General features: G+C 45.2%; 1 non-coding gene across 1 annotated transcript; it reads left to right on the top strand.

Moving 5' to 3' along the window:
* The first annotated feature begins 9791 nt into the window (after nt 1-9791).
* LOC144825761 (U5 spliceosomal RNA) lies at nt 9792-9906 on the top strand. Its single transcript, XR_013609551.1, has one exon. It is a non-coding gene; the product is annotated as a U5 spliceosomal RNA (small nuclear RNA).
* The last annotated feature ends 6488 nt before the right edge of the window (nt 9907-16394 follow it).

Genomic DNA, 16394 nt, shown 5'->3' with positions numbered 1-16394 from the left:
ATGGGGAGATAATTCGCCAAGTTGCTCTGGTCCAAATTGGGCTTCTTCAACAGAGCCCTCACCATCGCGCACTTCCATGAAGGAGGTACGGATTTCGAGATGATGGAGGTGTTGAGAACGTCCAATATGACCGGGCGAATTATGTCCGTCACCTTGATAAGGGTCTGGGGGGGTGCCGAGTCGTTAGGGGAGCCAGAAGTGATTTTAGAAATAAGTCTGTCCAAAGCCGGCATATCTAAGAGTGGAATTGTATTGAGCTGACAAGGGATAGAGGTGACCGCGGTTATGGGAGCAGAGGGATCTAAATCATTGTTGACATCTCTAAAGGAGGAATATATGGTCTGAATTTTTTGGGAGAAAAAATTAGCCAGGTCGTTACAGCGATTCTGGGCACCATCAGCGGAGGGACATTCCGTCGGAGGTGAAATGAGGGTTTTTACAATTTTAAAAATTTCCCTTGGAGCATTAGCGGCAGCATTAATTTTGCTGCCGTAATAGGAGGCTTGTGCCGTTTTTAGCTCCTGTTTATAGAGCCTAATGGCCGCTCTATAATTATCCTTCCTGTATTGGGAGTAGTCCTGTCTCCAAGCTCTTTCATATTTACGGCAGATTAATTTCCTGGATTTAATGTTGGGAGTGAACCATGGGGCGGATTTGGGTCTTTTTGTGACATTGCTGGCTTGCCCGGGAAGGACCATGTCAAGTGTAGAAGAGATCCAACCATCGAAATGGTTGGCTGCTGTGTTGGCATTCAATGCCTTCTTAGGGGGATCTCTGACCAGGGCGGCTTCCCATGCAGGGAGGGGGAGTGATGACCACTTCCTGCCTCGCTGTTTAGCAAGGTGATGAGTGGGGAGAGGGAGGTCTGTGCGCCAAATGAAGGGTACTAGAAAGTGGTCGGTCCAAGGTAATGGAATAGGGGGTACCACCGTAAGATCGTCACTATTACTATAAATGTGGTCAAGAAGATGACCTCTGTTGTGGGTTATGTGGAAACCCTTTTGGTGAAGGTCCAGTGCTAGAAGGTTGGAGCGGAGGGTATTGGCTGCTGTGTCGTGAGGATCATCTAAATGCAAATTGAGATCCCCTAGTAAGGTAAAATTGGGTGAGGATAACACAACGCTTGCAGCAAGATCCGTTATTTGAGCAATGGAGATTTTAAGAGCACCAGGAGGACGATAGGCTAATATGCCTGAGAAAGTGGTGGTAGGGGAGAATTCTAACGAAAAGTGAACACTTTCGCAGGTTGGTGAGGTGGTGGGGGTAATGCGGCATTTATAACTGTCTCGATAGACAATAGCCACTCCCCCGCCCCTCCCAATCTGACGATCTAGTCCCTTTAGCGTAAATCCCTGTGGAATGGCCCACCCAATAGCTGGATCATTGTCTGTATGAAGCCACGTTTCCGTTAAGAAGAGAGCGTGAGGATTGAGCTCTTCAATCAATATATGTATTTCCGTATGATGTTTACAAACGGACCTGCAGTTTAAAAGAAACATTCTCCATTCCAGAGTAGAGGATGAATGTGAAGTACCGGTATGCGAGAGGGATGGGCTCCAGTTACAGTTTTTACAGGAATAATTAGTGTCAGATGGGCGGAACGAGTGAACACAAAGGAGACACGTAGGGGGGCGAAGAGCAAACAACGAAGGGAGATCATAAGAGAGCAGAGGATTTTCCATAGCAAACAAATCTAACCACCGGACCGCCGGAAGCGTCTGGACGCGGACTGGCGCAGACTGGCTTCTCTCTGGCGCCTCTCCGGCGCGTCTACGGCGCTACCGCTGCGCGTCACCGCTGCGCGATCGAATGAGGGCTAAGTGGGTTAGGCGGAGTGGGAGACTAGCGCGTCAACCGACCAAATATGGCCGCCTCCGATGGAGCAACCAGGAAGTTGTGCCGCTTGCCTCCCTCCACAACAAACAGCACTGGTAGCTGCGGTGGACCGGGGAGTGAGCGAGCACACAACAGGTAAGTTAGTTACACAAATGTACAATTTTTAAAATCAGTCTAAAACAGTGGCTGAGCAGGAATACAAGGAAAACGCTTGTAGCAGTCCTGCTTGCTACCAAGCGCCAGAGCTACAAAATTCGCAAGTCAATTTCGAGCGCGCTTCCAACCGGCCCTTAAGTAATCAGGGCGGAGTGGGAGACTAGCGCGTCAACCCACCAAATATGGCCGCCTCCGATGGAGCAACCAGGAAGTTGTGCCGCTTGCCTCCCTCCACAACAAACAGCACTGGTAGCTGCGGTGGACCGGGGAGTGAGCGAGCACACAACAGGTAAGTTAGTTACACAAATGTACAATTTTTAAAATCAGTCTAAAACAGTGGCTGAGCAGGAATACAAGGAAAACGCTTGTAGCAGTCCTGCTTGCTACCAAGCGCCAGCGCTACAAAATTCGCAAGTCAATTTCGAGCGCGCTTCCAACCGGCCCAGCATTGACGCTGATGCTGACTTCTTTGCATTCAGAAGACAAGGCCCCCATTTGTCCTCTCCAACATAGAATCTGTGCCAGTTCTATCTCGATTAAAGTCATGACCGGCCCTTGTTGAGGCTCCACACTTCCTCCACTTGATCTGCCACAACAACAGCAACAGCACTCCCTGTATTCTGTGTGTCTATCATGGACTCAGATAATGATTACAATACAGGTGATGAAATTGTGCAAACTTATCAAGAGGAGAATTGGTATGAAAACCTGCAGGAGGCTAGTATCCTTGATATCACCCGAGTTCAGACTCCTCTCAACCTCCTGGAACTGCTAATAAGGAGAGTGGCGCCTATACCATGGTTATGGGGAGAGCAGCTGTAGTCCTTGACCCCCAGCTCCTCACCTTGGAGGTCAAGAACAAAGTAGTTATGGAGGTTCTTCAACCAGGACAGACTTCTACAGAATCTACAGAATCCCTCTTAACATTTAACGAGGCCCTTACGGACACTTTGTCGGGGGCATGGAACAAACCTTACATTGGTCAACCACCAGATTGTCGACAACTGCCCTGAATGATCCTGCATATTTTTCTCAGCATCCCTCCATTGATAGCTTGGTAGTGCAGGCGTCTGCAAGCAAAATCAATCCTAACACATTCCCAACTACTACCCCTGCTAGGGGGTCAAAATGGGTGGAGGTGTTTGGGAGCATAGTCTTTTCATTTACCAGCTTGACACTCAGGTTAGTGAATACCAGCTGCCTGCTGGGGCACTATTCTCAAGCCCTTTGGGACTTGGTGGCTCAATTCTTCCAGGTGTCCCTGATGAGCTCTGACCAGTCCTCACATAGGCTATATAGGATGGTCGTGATGCACCCAAGCTCACAATTCTTTGTGGCTTGGACACCACTGATTCCATTGAGTTGCCCATTGGCACCAGTGTCTTCACTCACCACCAGGCTTGGCTGTGGTCCACTGGTGTTTTAGGCGATGGCCAGTCGTTCTTTATGGACATGTGGTTTGACAGGACTCACCTGTTTGGAGACACGGCAGACTCCGCTCTGAATAGGTTTAAGGAGAGCAGGGCTACAGGCAGCACTCTGGGCTAATCTGCTCCACCGTGCCAGCCAAATCTGTCCTACAATTGCTTTTGTAGCTTCGGCAGAGGTACCCCATACCACCAGCCAATCCAATCCCAGCATGACATTACAGCAGTTTTGCGGTCCTCCCTGCAGCCCCATCTGTTAAACCCCTTTAGCATACCCTTATCAGAGCACAGCCATTCATAGGAGGAAGGATCCAATGATTCTTGCGAGGTTGGCAGTCTGTAAGATCAGACAGGTGGGCACTGCAAATTGTTCAGAGGGGCTATGTCCTACCCTTCCTTTCCAGACTGCCGCACATTCCACCGTCTCCCCAACTACTGAGGACCATCTTTCCGTTTTGCGGCAGGAAGTGCAAACTCTTTCGGCCAAACAGGCTATTGACAGCATGCCTGTGCCAGAAGGAGGACGTGGTTGCTCCTTTTTGGTGCCCATGAAGGATGAATGCCTTTGTCCTATTTGAGACATGTGACCTCTCAACAAATTCAAAATACACACACTGACCTAGGTCTTGTCTGCCCTCAACCCTTGAGACTGGATGGTACGACCTGCAGGATGCCAAGTTCCACATAGCCTTCCTGCAGGCCCATCAGCGCTACCTGTGGTACATTTGTAAGACAGGAGCATTTTCAGTTTGCTGTGCTCCCCTTTTGTCTCACCAGTGCTTTTCGGGTGTTCTTGTAAGTGATGGGGCCCCCGGCAGTCACCAAAGTCCTCCAGACTGTGGTGAACATCCAATCATCTTTGTGGTTCACTTTCAATGTGCTGAAGTCAAACCTGACTCCTTCTCATACACTGCCTTACACTGGAGCCATTCTGGACATGGTTTGATTTTTTTTAATTTCCCCTGGGAAAGAGAGTCCAGGACATTCAGGCTATGATCCCGATCTTTCAGCATTGGTCATAGATTTCAGTGAGGTTGACTCTGATGCTGCTGGGCTGATGGCCTCCTGTATCCTGCTGGCCAAGCAAGGCAGATGGCATATGCAGGCTCTTCAGTGTGATCTGAAGTCTCAGTGGACAAAATATCAAGAGGAACTCTCCGACCATGTTCAGGTTTCCAAAGAGACTGCAAAAGATCTTCAGTAGTGGGTAATGCACCACAATTGGGTCAGCAGCAGTCCTCCCTGCCACAAAAAAACTGACAGTGGTGATTGTTACATCACTTCTGAGTTGGGGAGGCAATATGGGAGAGGTGGAGATCAGAGCCCTCTGGTTCCCTGGCAGGGTTCCAGCTCCATATCAACCTTCTGGAGCTGAGGGACCACTGCTTGACGTTGAAAGCCTTCCTTCCATCCATCAAGGCAAGGTTAGTACAAAGGCTTTATGGGCAACACAACCGCCATGTGCCAAAACTAGAAATTGTGAGCACTGTAATATTGTACATTGCAGTCCACAAAGTGAAAACTAGAAATTGTGAGCACCGGGGTATTGTACATTGTAAGAAAACCACAACAAAAATACCAGAATATAATATATCCACAGAGCACACAATCGGTGGCCTTAAGTGGATAATGTTGGAGCAGATGGATGACAATGTCAAGAATTCAGAGGGAACACTGAGAAAGAACAAAGCTGAATCTATAGATTGTCGACCCACAAACAGTGACTGAAAGATAACATCCCATTAAGATATATTTTACACATTTGATAAAGTGTGACTCAGACATCAGGCATGGTTTGGAGGACTTTCATATGCTATTGATAGCCACTCAACAATCCAACATAATTTTTTTCTTGAAAAAGATTGGGTGAGACTATATAGATGCAGCCACGATCCGTTCAGGTAACAGTGGTGGGGCGGCGTTGGGGGAGATTTCGAAGGATGATGTCAAGGGGAAATGTATTATTTATTTAATTTTCCCTCTACATCGTCCCTCGAAATCACCCCCAACGTGGCCCCACCGCCTCACCGCTGTTGCCTGCACGGACCACGGCTGTATAGATGAAGACTTTTAAGGATGGTTTGAAGCGAAAACAAGAACTATTAATGAAACAGCCAGAACTATCAATGAATGAAGTAATAGGTTTGTGTATGATTATGCAATCCCAGAGTATCCACGAGGTAGCAATGTACAATAAGAAGTTAGTAAGAGAATGAACGTGATACCCCAAAGTCTAGAATTAGCTGAAGTTTCAGAGGTTTTCTCTGACTATGTTACCCATAAACTTGAACCGTTGATCAATATTCACTTTTATTTATATTTATTTTTATCTCATTTCAGAGGGATAAAAATATCACAAATAACATAACATGACCGAAGGATTTATATAAAAGGTTGGAAAAAATGTTCTCTCTGATAAGGTGAAGATCTCACTATGTTACCCACAAATAAAACCAAGAGGTGTGCCCACTAGCGCACGGCGCGATTTTGGAAAGACTACACTTCCAATGAACTCTCCCATCACTTGGGGATGTTAGCACGTATTCTCATGAATCAAGCGCCCAGGAATGGCTCTTAGCATAGGGCATCATTTTATTATGAAGGGCTAAAAGGAAGCCTTCAGGTACGCCGGCAGGCTTGTATCCATATCCATACTAATATTATAAATAGAGAGCCCAAACCTTTGAGGCGGGTAATCTCAGTAACCACAGCACCAATCACAACACCCAATACAGGATTGGAAAGGGCAGTTGCAGCAGAAGGACATAGGCTATGCAGACGGCCACCATATATATATATATATATATATATATATATTTTTTAAGAGTTTTATATAGCGCGAACTTAATCAGGTATCAGAGCGCTTTACATAGCACCATTTACGTTACATGAGGACACACATTCATTTTTGCTAGGCACGGGGAGATTAAGTGATTTGCCCAGAATCACAGGATGTTTGGAGTCGTTCCCAAGACTCGAACCCAGATCCCCAGGTCCGAGGTCGAGCGCCTTAGCCGTTAGGCCAACTCCTCTATACATTTAAAAGGTAAAAGAATTGTGGCAGCAAAGTAGTCCCTTGTGGGCGTGTCTGCGTTGTGCTGCGGGCGTGGGCTGGGGGCGTGACTAACGCTGGGGGCGTGTGGTACGGCCATCACATCGTGGGCTGTGGGTGTATGCTGGGGGCTTGACAAACGCTGGGGGCGAGACAAACGTTGGGGGCATGTGTCTGCCCTGCATGACATGTGAGTCATACATACAAGCGCCAATTACGTTGCTGCGCAGCATCAAGGGGCACGCTGGGGGCGTGACACGCTGGGCGCGTGAGAAACACTGGGGGCGTGTGTCCGGCCTTCATGCTATGTCAACGCAATTGCGCCGCATCAAGGGGCACGCTGGGTGCGTGAGAAACGATGGGGGCGTGTGCTACGTTCTGCCCTTCATGCCATGTGGGTCGCACATTAATCAGAAGATCGTCTGCTGTGGCCGTGTGCTGTGGGCGTAACAAACTCGTTCACCTGGAGGCCTGGTAAGTAACCTTACTGCAGCCTCTCCTGCACGCTGTTACTGAACTCTCTCATTCAACGAAATTACATGCGCCTGCTACAATAAACCAGGGCTCTAGCCGGGCTCAGGCGGCGGATCAGTACACTAATTACACGCGCCTGATAACATCAACCAGGGCTGCAGCTGGGCCTCAAGTGGGGGAACACGCGCCTGCTAACATCAAACAGGCCTGCATCTGGGCCTCAAGTGGGGGAACACGCAAATGAGCGTGTCTGCGGGGACAATTACAGCAGCCTCTCCTACTCGCTGTCACTCAACTCTCTCATTAAACGGATTTACCCGCTGCTGATAACTCTCTCATTTAACGACATTACACACGCCTGCTAACATCAACCAGGGCAGTAGCCGGGCTCAGGCGGTGGATCACTACACCAATTACACGCGCCTGCCAACATCAACCAGGGCTGCAGCTGGGCCTTCTCGTCCCTATTCTAATGAAACAAAAAATGCTGTCTACCGCGAGGTTTTAAAATAAATTGCCCTTGCCAAATACACACATTACACACATTCTATTTCATACCCGGACAACGTCGGGACGGGCTGCTAGTCCTTGATAAAGTAGGTCGTGGGGGAGTCTTTAATCTACTATAGCGATGTGTGCTTTTAGAGACCAAAATTAATTGTGCTTTTAGCCAATGTCAGTTTTTAATATTGAAGACAGCCCAGCAGCCTCTCCAACATTCAGCCACGGCTGCCACAGGTAAACGCGGTGAGGTGCGCGGGGTTGAAGAGGGGGGAAGTTGACTGATGATGGAATAGGTATCATTAAATAAATAAATAATACCTATTCCGCCGTCTGTCGACTCCCAATCCCCGGCCCCCTTCCTCTGGCCGGGCCCTGCCCAACCTCACCGTGCTTACCTGTGCCGGCCCCGCTGCCAACAATAAACTGTTGCAACATCTATATAAAGCAAGCAATGGCAAAGCCAAAGGATGGCAGCTAACACCAGACAGGTTTTGCTAATGCTTGCTCAAAATGTGTTCTGTGTCTTTTTATCTTTCACATTACTTGGGTGGTACTGCTCCATTAAAGGGACAGGCTCAACAAGTTCTACAAAACAGACACATTCCAGCAAATACACCGTTATCCGAAAATATCTGAAGTCCAGACCCTGAAGGTGAGTGGATGACAGATGTCATATCAGCTTAAGGGTACAGCAAAGAAGCATTGAAACAAACTGAACTTTGGCATATTTGTAAGCACCATTTCTCACACAAACGAAAGTGTCAATCCCAGCCTGAGAGTGCAGAAGTAGGAGGGCCTCAGGTGAGGTAGGAGAGATTGAATGTGCTAGAGAGCAAGGGGTGGACACAGAATGGGGTAGCTTGAGAGGGGGTAATTGGAGGTAAGTTGTAGGTCGAAACAGAGCAAGGACAATTGGGATATTGCAAGAGGAAGGAACGGTAGAAGGTAGGAAGGAGTGTCTGAGGATGCAAAGTTACGGTACTTACGACTTTGCTTATTTACTTTAAACTTAAAAAGCTTCCTAGACTGCTATGGTTGTGATATTTCTTTTAAAGAGGAGACCTTTACAGCAACTGGAAAAGTTCAGGTTGCCACCAGGGATCACTTAGAGCAATCGACAGCTATTTCTTGTTCCCTGCGCTGAAGTACCCCTTGCCCTGCAGCAAAGCCCTGGACTCTTGCTCGCTATCCCCACCAAAAAAAAACCCTTCATGGTTCACCCCTGGATCCTAGAGTGCCTACCACCACACTGTCAAGATCCTTAGTTACACCTCCTATCCCTCCTCACCCTGCATCATCTCTCAGAGAGGCCTGCAAGCTGTGATGATTTTGTGGTCCATGATGTCCTTCCATGAGGCATTCTAGAGAAAAAGGTGTTCAGAGTTTACAATGTCATGTGAATTAGATCAAATAGGGACATATTGCCCACAATCGCCAAGGGTGATATCTTCTGACTTACCCTTTCTTCATGGTTGAAACAAAAAAGTCACCCACTCGTGTAGGAAGCAGTGTGGGAATGGGAGGAGCGGAGAATAAAGCAAGGGGTGATAGGGAAACTAATCACTAGGAGGGGGAGCGGTGTTCAGGGTGTACAGCAGGGGTTACCAATCGTAGATTTAGAAGTTTAGGATCCTTTACAAATTTTCAGGATAATCTATGTACTTAAGTCCAGTATACATTAATTGTATTTAAATGCATCTTATACATTATCCTGAAAATGTAGAATGCATGGGTCGTGGATTTACATTTGACACCCCAAAGTTTCCCCACCATGTGAGAATAAAGCAGTGCAAGCATAGGGAATGTGGTAGACAGGGCAATGAAGTTATTAGGATAGCAAAGATGGCTGAAACAGGAAGTACAACAGAGAAGGTAAGACATTTACATGGGACACCTGGGGAAGGACTTTGTGTTTTTTTGTGTAAATGTTATAAACCGTTTACGCAATGCTATTTATTACCTGTACTCAAAGAATATGGATTTTATGAGTGCAAACCTGCTTTCTACATTTTGCAGATGCTGGTTAATTCAACATTGAGCTATTTGAAGACTACAATATGCCGCCATAGATCTATGATTTTTTTAAATCTTATTTAAATCGATTTAATCACAAATTATGTCTTGAATTGTGAACATGATTTTACTCTTTTTTTTAAATGTGTGCTATTATGATTATTAGTGAATAATTTAATAAAGTCTATTGATTGAGTTTATGACTTGTCATTGTTGGGCATCCAGTTGGACATGATCAATCAGCATTGGAAGCTGTCTATGGGCAAGGACAGCTGCATTCATCACAGCAGTAACAAGAGGCATGTTTGCCAATAAGATGCTTCAGCACTATACTCTGGTTTCTCCTCAAACCGAATAAATCTTTCGCCTTTTACTAAAGATTTTCGTGGAGAGGAACATTTAAGAGTTTCACTCAATTTTTGAAAGCCCTGCTGCTGCAGGGTAAAAAAAAAAAAGATGCTTCAGCACTACCAGCTTATTATAGGTCATCCAAATTTTAAAACAAAAATACTTCTACGTGGCAGACATTTTTCTAGGTAGAGAGCTGTGGTGAAGCTGTGGCGCAACTTTTGAAGTGTGTTATGCTACATTTGAAGATGGGTTTTTGCAGAATGTTTGTATCGGGTTCTGATGAAGAGCTGCAGGGAATGGAACTGTCTATGGATGCATCAGGCTGCCTTGATTTTGCATGGTGTTGGGGAACAAATGGTGGATTGACTCGATTGGTTGAATATTCTCTGTTACGGAGCAATATCACTTTCCTGGAACTGTTCCCCAATCTTAAGACTGTGGCATATATGATGTGAAAAGTAAGCCAGTAAATCAGAACACTCTGCTTTGGTCACACAGATGGCTTAAGGGCACTGATTCCAAGTTGTCTGCATCTGAACATGGACTTCACTGCTAGATTTGTCCAAGGCAGTATGAACGAGATTGCTACCTTCCTATAGTGTTTAAAGATTCAATCAGTTCAGTTCAAACGTCTATATTCGAATATTTCATCATAAAAGACTTCCATAAAACAGGGTATACGACAAAAAAAATAATATATAAGATATAATATAAATATACCACGAATACTATCACACAAGGAAAAAAGGTGACATTATAAAATACATCGTAAAAACCACAATTAATAAAACAGTATTAAATCACAGAAAAGACGTAAGAAGAGAAGATAATCAGTAAAACCATTGATTCATTCGATTAACATATGGGTGCCTACTCTGATAATCCACATCCACCCCAGAAATTTGGCAACCGAAGTTGCCACTAGTTCGGATGTATTGGTCCTCAACAGCCAAACTGCATCCTGCGCCACCCGAGTTCCCAAGGTTTTACATATCGGGTTCAACCACTTTAACCGGGGCGATCTGTAGGCTGGGCAGACAAAAAGGACATGACCTATGGTTTCCTTTAGGTCCCTACACCAAGGAAAAGATTCATTGGACTGCCCCCGCTAATTTGGATGTGAAGGATCTTACTGGCAGCGACCCGATTCTAAATTGATGTTATAATTTTCTGTTGCTACTCTTAGTAATAAGGTCCCAATAATCCTCCAACGAAGGATCCAATTTGTGTGTCAAAAATCTAAAGTAGAAGAGTTAGACTGGATAACAAGTTTATTTCTATGGATGCCCAGTAAAGTGCTTTAAAATCCTTTTTTGAAGGAAAAATACTAATGTCAGGCGCATGCCAAAGTTGACCAAGGCCCATATTTTCCAAAATGGATCTTATAGATCTAAACCGAGGGATAATACCTGAACCTAGTATGGATCTTAGCTCAGCAATTTCTTTAGCAAATCGGGCTAATTAGGGGGTTATCCATATTCTCCTCCACAAAGCAACAGTCAATAGAACGGCAGCCTAGGTCAGTTAGCAAAGGTATCATGGGGCTGGATGGGGGCAGGCCGACCAAATTGCGCAAAAATTTATATTGAATCTTGACCAAAGCTGAGAGATCCGCATGGCCCCATAAGTCCGCACCATACAATCAATCAGGGGTTTATATAGCAGGCTACTCACCCGTGAGAGTCTCAATGCGCTGGGGGTGGGGAGGGGATGGGGGGGGGGAAGGCTCCGGATCAGGCAAAGAGCCAGGTCTTGAGGTCCTTCCTGAAAGTGTGCAGGGTCGGGGAGTGCCTGATGATTCAATCTTGTGGGATGCTACCACTAGACACAGTGGTAGAGATAATACCCGCCCCACAAGATCTTTGGAATGAAGACTGAGCTTATCCCTCCTTAGACTCTCAAAGAGTATGAGGTAGGTAACGTCCCTGGTTAAGGACATGGAGTCGGGCTCACTGAGTGTCAGAAGGGGTGACCGTCTCTTTGTCACATTGAGTCTTTTAGAAGGGTAATTCCAAATCATGGACAGTTTTGGAGTTGACTGCATTATAGTTATTATAACTATGATTTTTGGCCAAGGCAAAGGGACTTCGCAGTGTGTGTTCTTATAAATAAGGCGTTAATTTATTGGGTAAGAGATATAACAATAGCCCGAGATAGAAGGGAAGGCATTTTGATGCCTGGAATGGACGACATGGTGAACACACGTTCAGCAAAAATGTTCTCGCTCTTTGTTTGCTTTCATGTTTCGGTCTGGCATTAGACAGCTTGTTGTACATTATTCCTATCTCTGTTTCAATTATTCCCTTACCTCATTGTGTTCCAGAACGTGTGGCTCTGAACTCTTCCTAGGATTCTAGGTTGAGTCATTTTTTGCCTGGCCAGCTCCTTATGAAGATGTCTTGCTGTTGAACTGCGCAATAAACTTATTGCACTGCACTAGAGTCCCAGAAGCATTTACTACAATTTTGGCGACGATTTGTAGCTGGTCAGGAATGCCTCTGGTGATCTTCTGCGGTCCATAAAGATTTGGATCGTTATTGGAATGGTGCTAACTGGATAGCAGACGAAAATCTTCAAAAGGAAAGAACCCGACGCGTGCAGCTTCGATTTTTGCCCTCCGTCAGCGTGTCACCTCCACCGGCTGCAGCTTGTCCAGAATCAGGCAGCTCGCCTTATCTTTCGCCAGCCTAAGTACCAGCATGTCACTCCTCTCCTACGCAGTCTTCACTGGCTTCCCATCACCAAACGTTGTCTCTTTAAGCTTGGCTGTGTCATTTTTAAGGCCCTGTCTGACTCTGCCCCAGCATTCATTACCTCCTGCCTGACACGGTATGTCCCTCATAGAGACCTCCGCTCCGCCACCCTCAATCTCCTGGTCATTCCCAAATCCAGGCGGAAAAAGCATGGTGGCCTTAGTTTCTCCGCCATGGCACCTACCATCTGGAATTCCCTTCCCACTGCACTTCGTCTCTGCCCTACTTACGACCATTTCCGCAAGCTCCTCAAAACTTTTCTATTTTCAACAACTACCTGAGTAACTTCCCTACCCTAGCTGCTGTTACGTCAAGAGCGCCATGAAACCGTTGGTGAACGTGCGCGGTATAAATATTTTTAACGTAACGTAACGTAACGTAACGTGTGATAATTTTAGGACGATCATTCAGGAACTGTAAGTAAATCTTCGATCCTTGCGCGAGCGCGTCAGCAACCGATGCTGTTGCTAGGCGCACAGTGATTGACGTCACCGCGTTAGTTGAAGCCTACGGAAAAGCGACTCAGACATTACACGCATGCGCGCAAACAAGGACAGCTTCACGCTAAACATCCATGCGTTCCAAGCCTCATTTCTATGCGCTCCAAGCCTCAAACTAAAGCGGCGGCCATTTTAATGTGTGTTTACTTCATTTGAAACCGCGTTTGCTGTTTTTCATCGTGAATTGATCGTGAAGTCTGAAATTTTCTCCACAAGTTATAAACAGTTAATCAGAACAGTATCTCCCCATGCGCAAAATACAAATGAAGGTTTGTCATAAAGGAAATTTATACTTGTGAACAAATACCTATTTATATACCTCTTCAAAAAAAATAATTTTTTAATTGCTATCTCTGACTATAATTAATTAGAATTAATAAACATGACACAACAAATCCTAGTTACCTTACCACCGCAATTTTTGCCTGAACCAGGCACACCAGAGATACCATGGGAAGATTGGTATATTATGTTCGACAACTATCTTGAAGCGCTAGATGGTCAAGAATTCTCAGCAAAAAGAAAAAAGGCCATCCTTTTGAGCACGCTTGGCAAAGAAGGGCAGAGAGTCTTCAGATTTTTACCTATAGCTTTAAGAGCTAATGGGCAAGATATGGATGATGAGTTCAAAGAAGCTGTAGCAAGGTTGGAAGTTAGATTCTCGAAGGAGGAGAATCTGGTCATGAACCGTTACAAATTTTACACTCAAGAGACAAAAAGAATCTGAATCCATAGATGATTTTGTGGCTCGACTCAGAGAGTTGTCTATTAAATGTAAATTTGGTGTCATGACCGACGAACTCATTAGAGATCAACTTATTGTACAATGTTCTAATAAGATTCAGGAGAGATTATGGGCAGCAAAGAATCCCTCACTGAAGGATGCCATTGACTTAGCAAAGGTCATTGAGGAATCTAGCAAGTGTATGAAAGTTCTCGATTCCCACAAAGTGAGCCCTCAACAAGAAGTATCAGTAGTTTCCGATAAGAAAAGTCTTACTGAATGTGAACATTGTGGAAGTGACAGCGTTGCTGTAGTAAAGTATAAACCGAAGTTTCCACAAAAGAAAAGCTTCGCTACCAACAAACCATGCAATAGATGCGGAAGCAGTAGTCATTCTTCAGACGCAAAATTTTGCTTTGCAGCAAACAAAGAATGTCTCAAGTGTGGCAGAATGGGACACTTCTCAAAGATGTGCAAAGCAAAACCTAAGCAAAGAGTTGCTACTGTTGAAGATTACCTATGTGAGAGTGAAGCTGAGAGACTTTTAGTGATAGATGAAATCGATGTCGTTGGAGAGGATCCTATACAGAACAGACCAAAGGCTATTTTAAAGATTGACTCTCATGAAGTGTCATTGATGGTAGACACAGGGTCACGTCATACCATCATTCCCAGAGTTATCTTTGACACCTTCTGGGAAGCGGTGAACTTGAATGAGAGTGACATATCACCTAAAGGTTTCAATGGCCAGAAGATAGAAATTCTTGGTTTCTTTGAATATGACATCTGCTTTGAGAAGAGATCTACCTGGGGGAAAGTGTACGTTTCTATTGACAGTCCTCCCATCCTTGGTTGGATTCATCAGTACGATTTGTACATTGTAATCAATCCACGTGCCAAGAATCAGATCATGGTAGTGGATGATGACTCTATCGAATCCATTCTTGATGAATTTAGTTTGGTGTTCAAAGCTGAACTTGGTGAGTTGAGAGGTTACTCTCACCTCATCAAGCTGAAGAAGAATAGCTTACCCATACAACACCGGGTCAGAAGAATTCCCATTTCTATCCGTGAGGATGTGAGTGCGTTGATAGAGGAAATGCTTCAGTCTGGAGTCATAGAACCAACAGAAGCATCAGCCTGGGTTTCCCCGGTGGTTATCTCTAAAAAAGCTGATGGCAAACTTAGGTTCTGTGTGGACCTCAGGGCTTTGAATAAATGTGTTGTTGCAGACACCTTCCCCTTACCTAATATTTCAGAGATGGTGTCTACTCTTCAGGGTGCAAAATACTTCTCAAAGCTAGACCTGAAGAGTGCCTACCATCAGGTTAAGCTTCACGAGTCTTCGAAACATCTCACCACCTTTATCACTCCGGATGGTATTTTCCAATTCACCCGTCTTCCCTTTGGTTTGATATCAGCGGGCAGTGTGTTCCAAAGATTAGTCACTGAGATTATCAAGGGGTTGAAAAATGTAGTATTCTTCCAGGACGACATCTTGATATTTGGTGAATCTGTTGCTGAACACAATCATGTCCTGAAGAATGTTCTGCAAAGAATTTGGGACACTGGACTTACCTTACGGAAGGAGAAGTGTTCCTTTCTCGTTCAAGACATTGAATATCTGGGCCGTGAGATATCCGCTAGTGGGGTGAAGCCAAAAAAAGATCTCTTAGAGGCTATACGTTCTGCTCCTCGTCCTGCTGATAAGGACCAGTTACGTTCCTTCATGGGATTGATTGAATACTATTCTAAATTTATAGAAAATTTTTCAGAGAAAACACTACCAATGAGAGCCTTGCTCAAAAAGGGCTGCAAGTTTGTATGGGGACATGAACTGGAGATATGCTTTAACAACATCAAGGACGCCATTTGCAGTGCAAAGGTCCTGGCGCCTTTTGATACTAAAAAAGTCTCCACTTTGTTGGTTGATGCGAGTGCTTGTGGTCTTGGCGCTGTTCTGGTGCAGTCACATAAAGATGGTGAGAGGCCCGTTGCTTTTGCTTCCCGCAGTCTTTCTCAATGTGAACAGAATTACTCGGTCATCGAGAAAGAAGCTTTGGCTGCCGCATGGGGTGCACACCATTTTCCACCTATTTGTGGGGCACACGTTTCAACCTTAAAACCGACCATAAGCCACTTATTAGAATACTCTCCCGTGGTGGTGCAGCTTGTAGTTCCCCAAGGTTAGCGAGATTAGCGTCCAAGCTCCAAGAATATCACTTCGATATATCTCACATACAGGGTTGGAAAAACTTTCAAGCTGATTGTTTGTCTAGGTTGGCGACACCAACTAAGTCTCAGTCTAGTGAGATGTTCAGTCTTGAGAGTACTGAGAAGAATATTGCATGGATTAATGACGTTGTTTCTCTTGGTGCGAGTTCTTTTTCGCGTATGGATTGGTTGGAAGCTACGTCTAAGGATTGTGTTATGCAAGAAGTTATTCAACTAATCAAATTGGGTTCACGGAGGGAAAGCTGTGTTCATGTTTCTGTTCGTCCTTTCTTAAAGATTATTGATGAATTATCTGTATGTGAGGATAATGTCATAATGCGTGGAGACAAATTTGTTCCTCCTGCTGATTTAAGATCCAAGCTAATTGCT

The sequence above is a fragment of the Lissotriton helveticus genome, chromosome 3_1, assembly GCF_964261635.1.
Source record: "Lissotriton helveticus chromosome 3_1, aLisHel1.1, whole genome shotgun sequence".
Lineage (NCBI taxonomy): Eukaryota > Metazoa > Chordata > Amphibia > Caudata > Salamandridae > Lissotriton > Lissotriton helveticus.
Note: the sequence above shows the minus strand (reverse complement) of the source record. Positions and strands in the feature narration are given on the sequence as shown.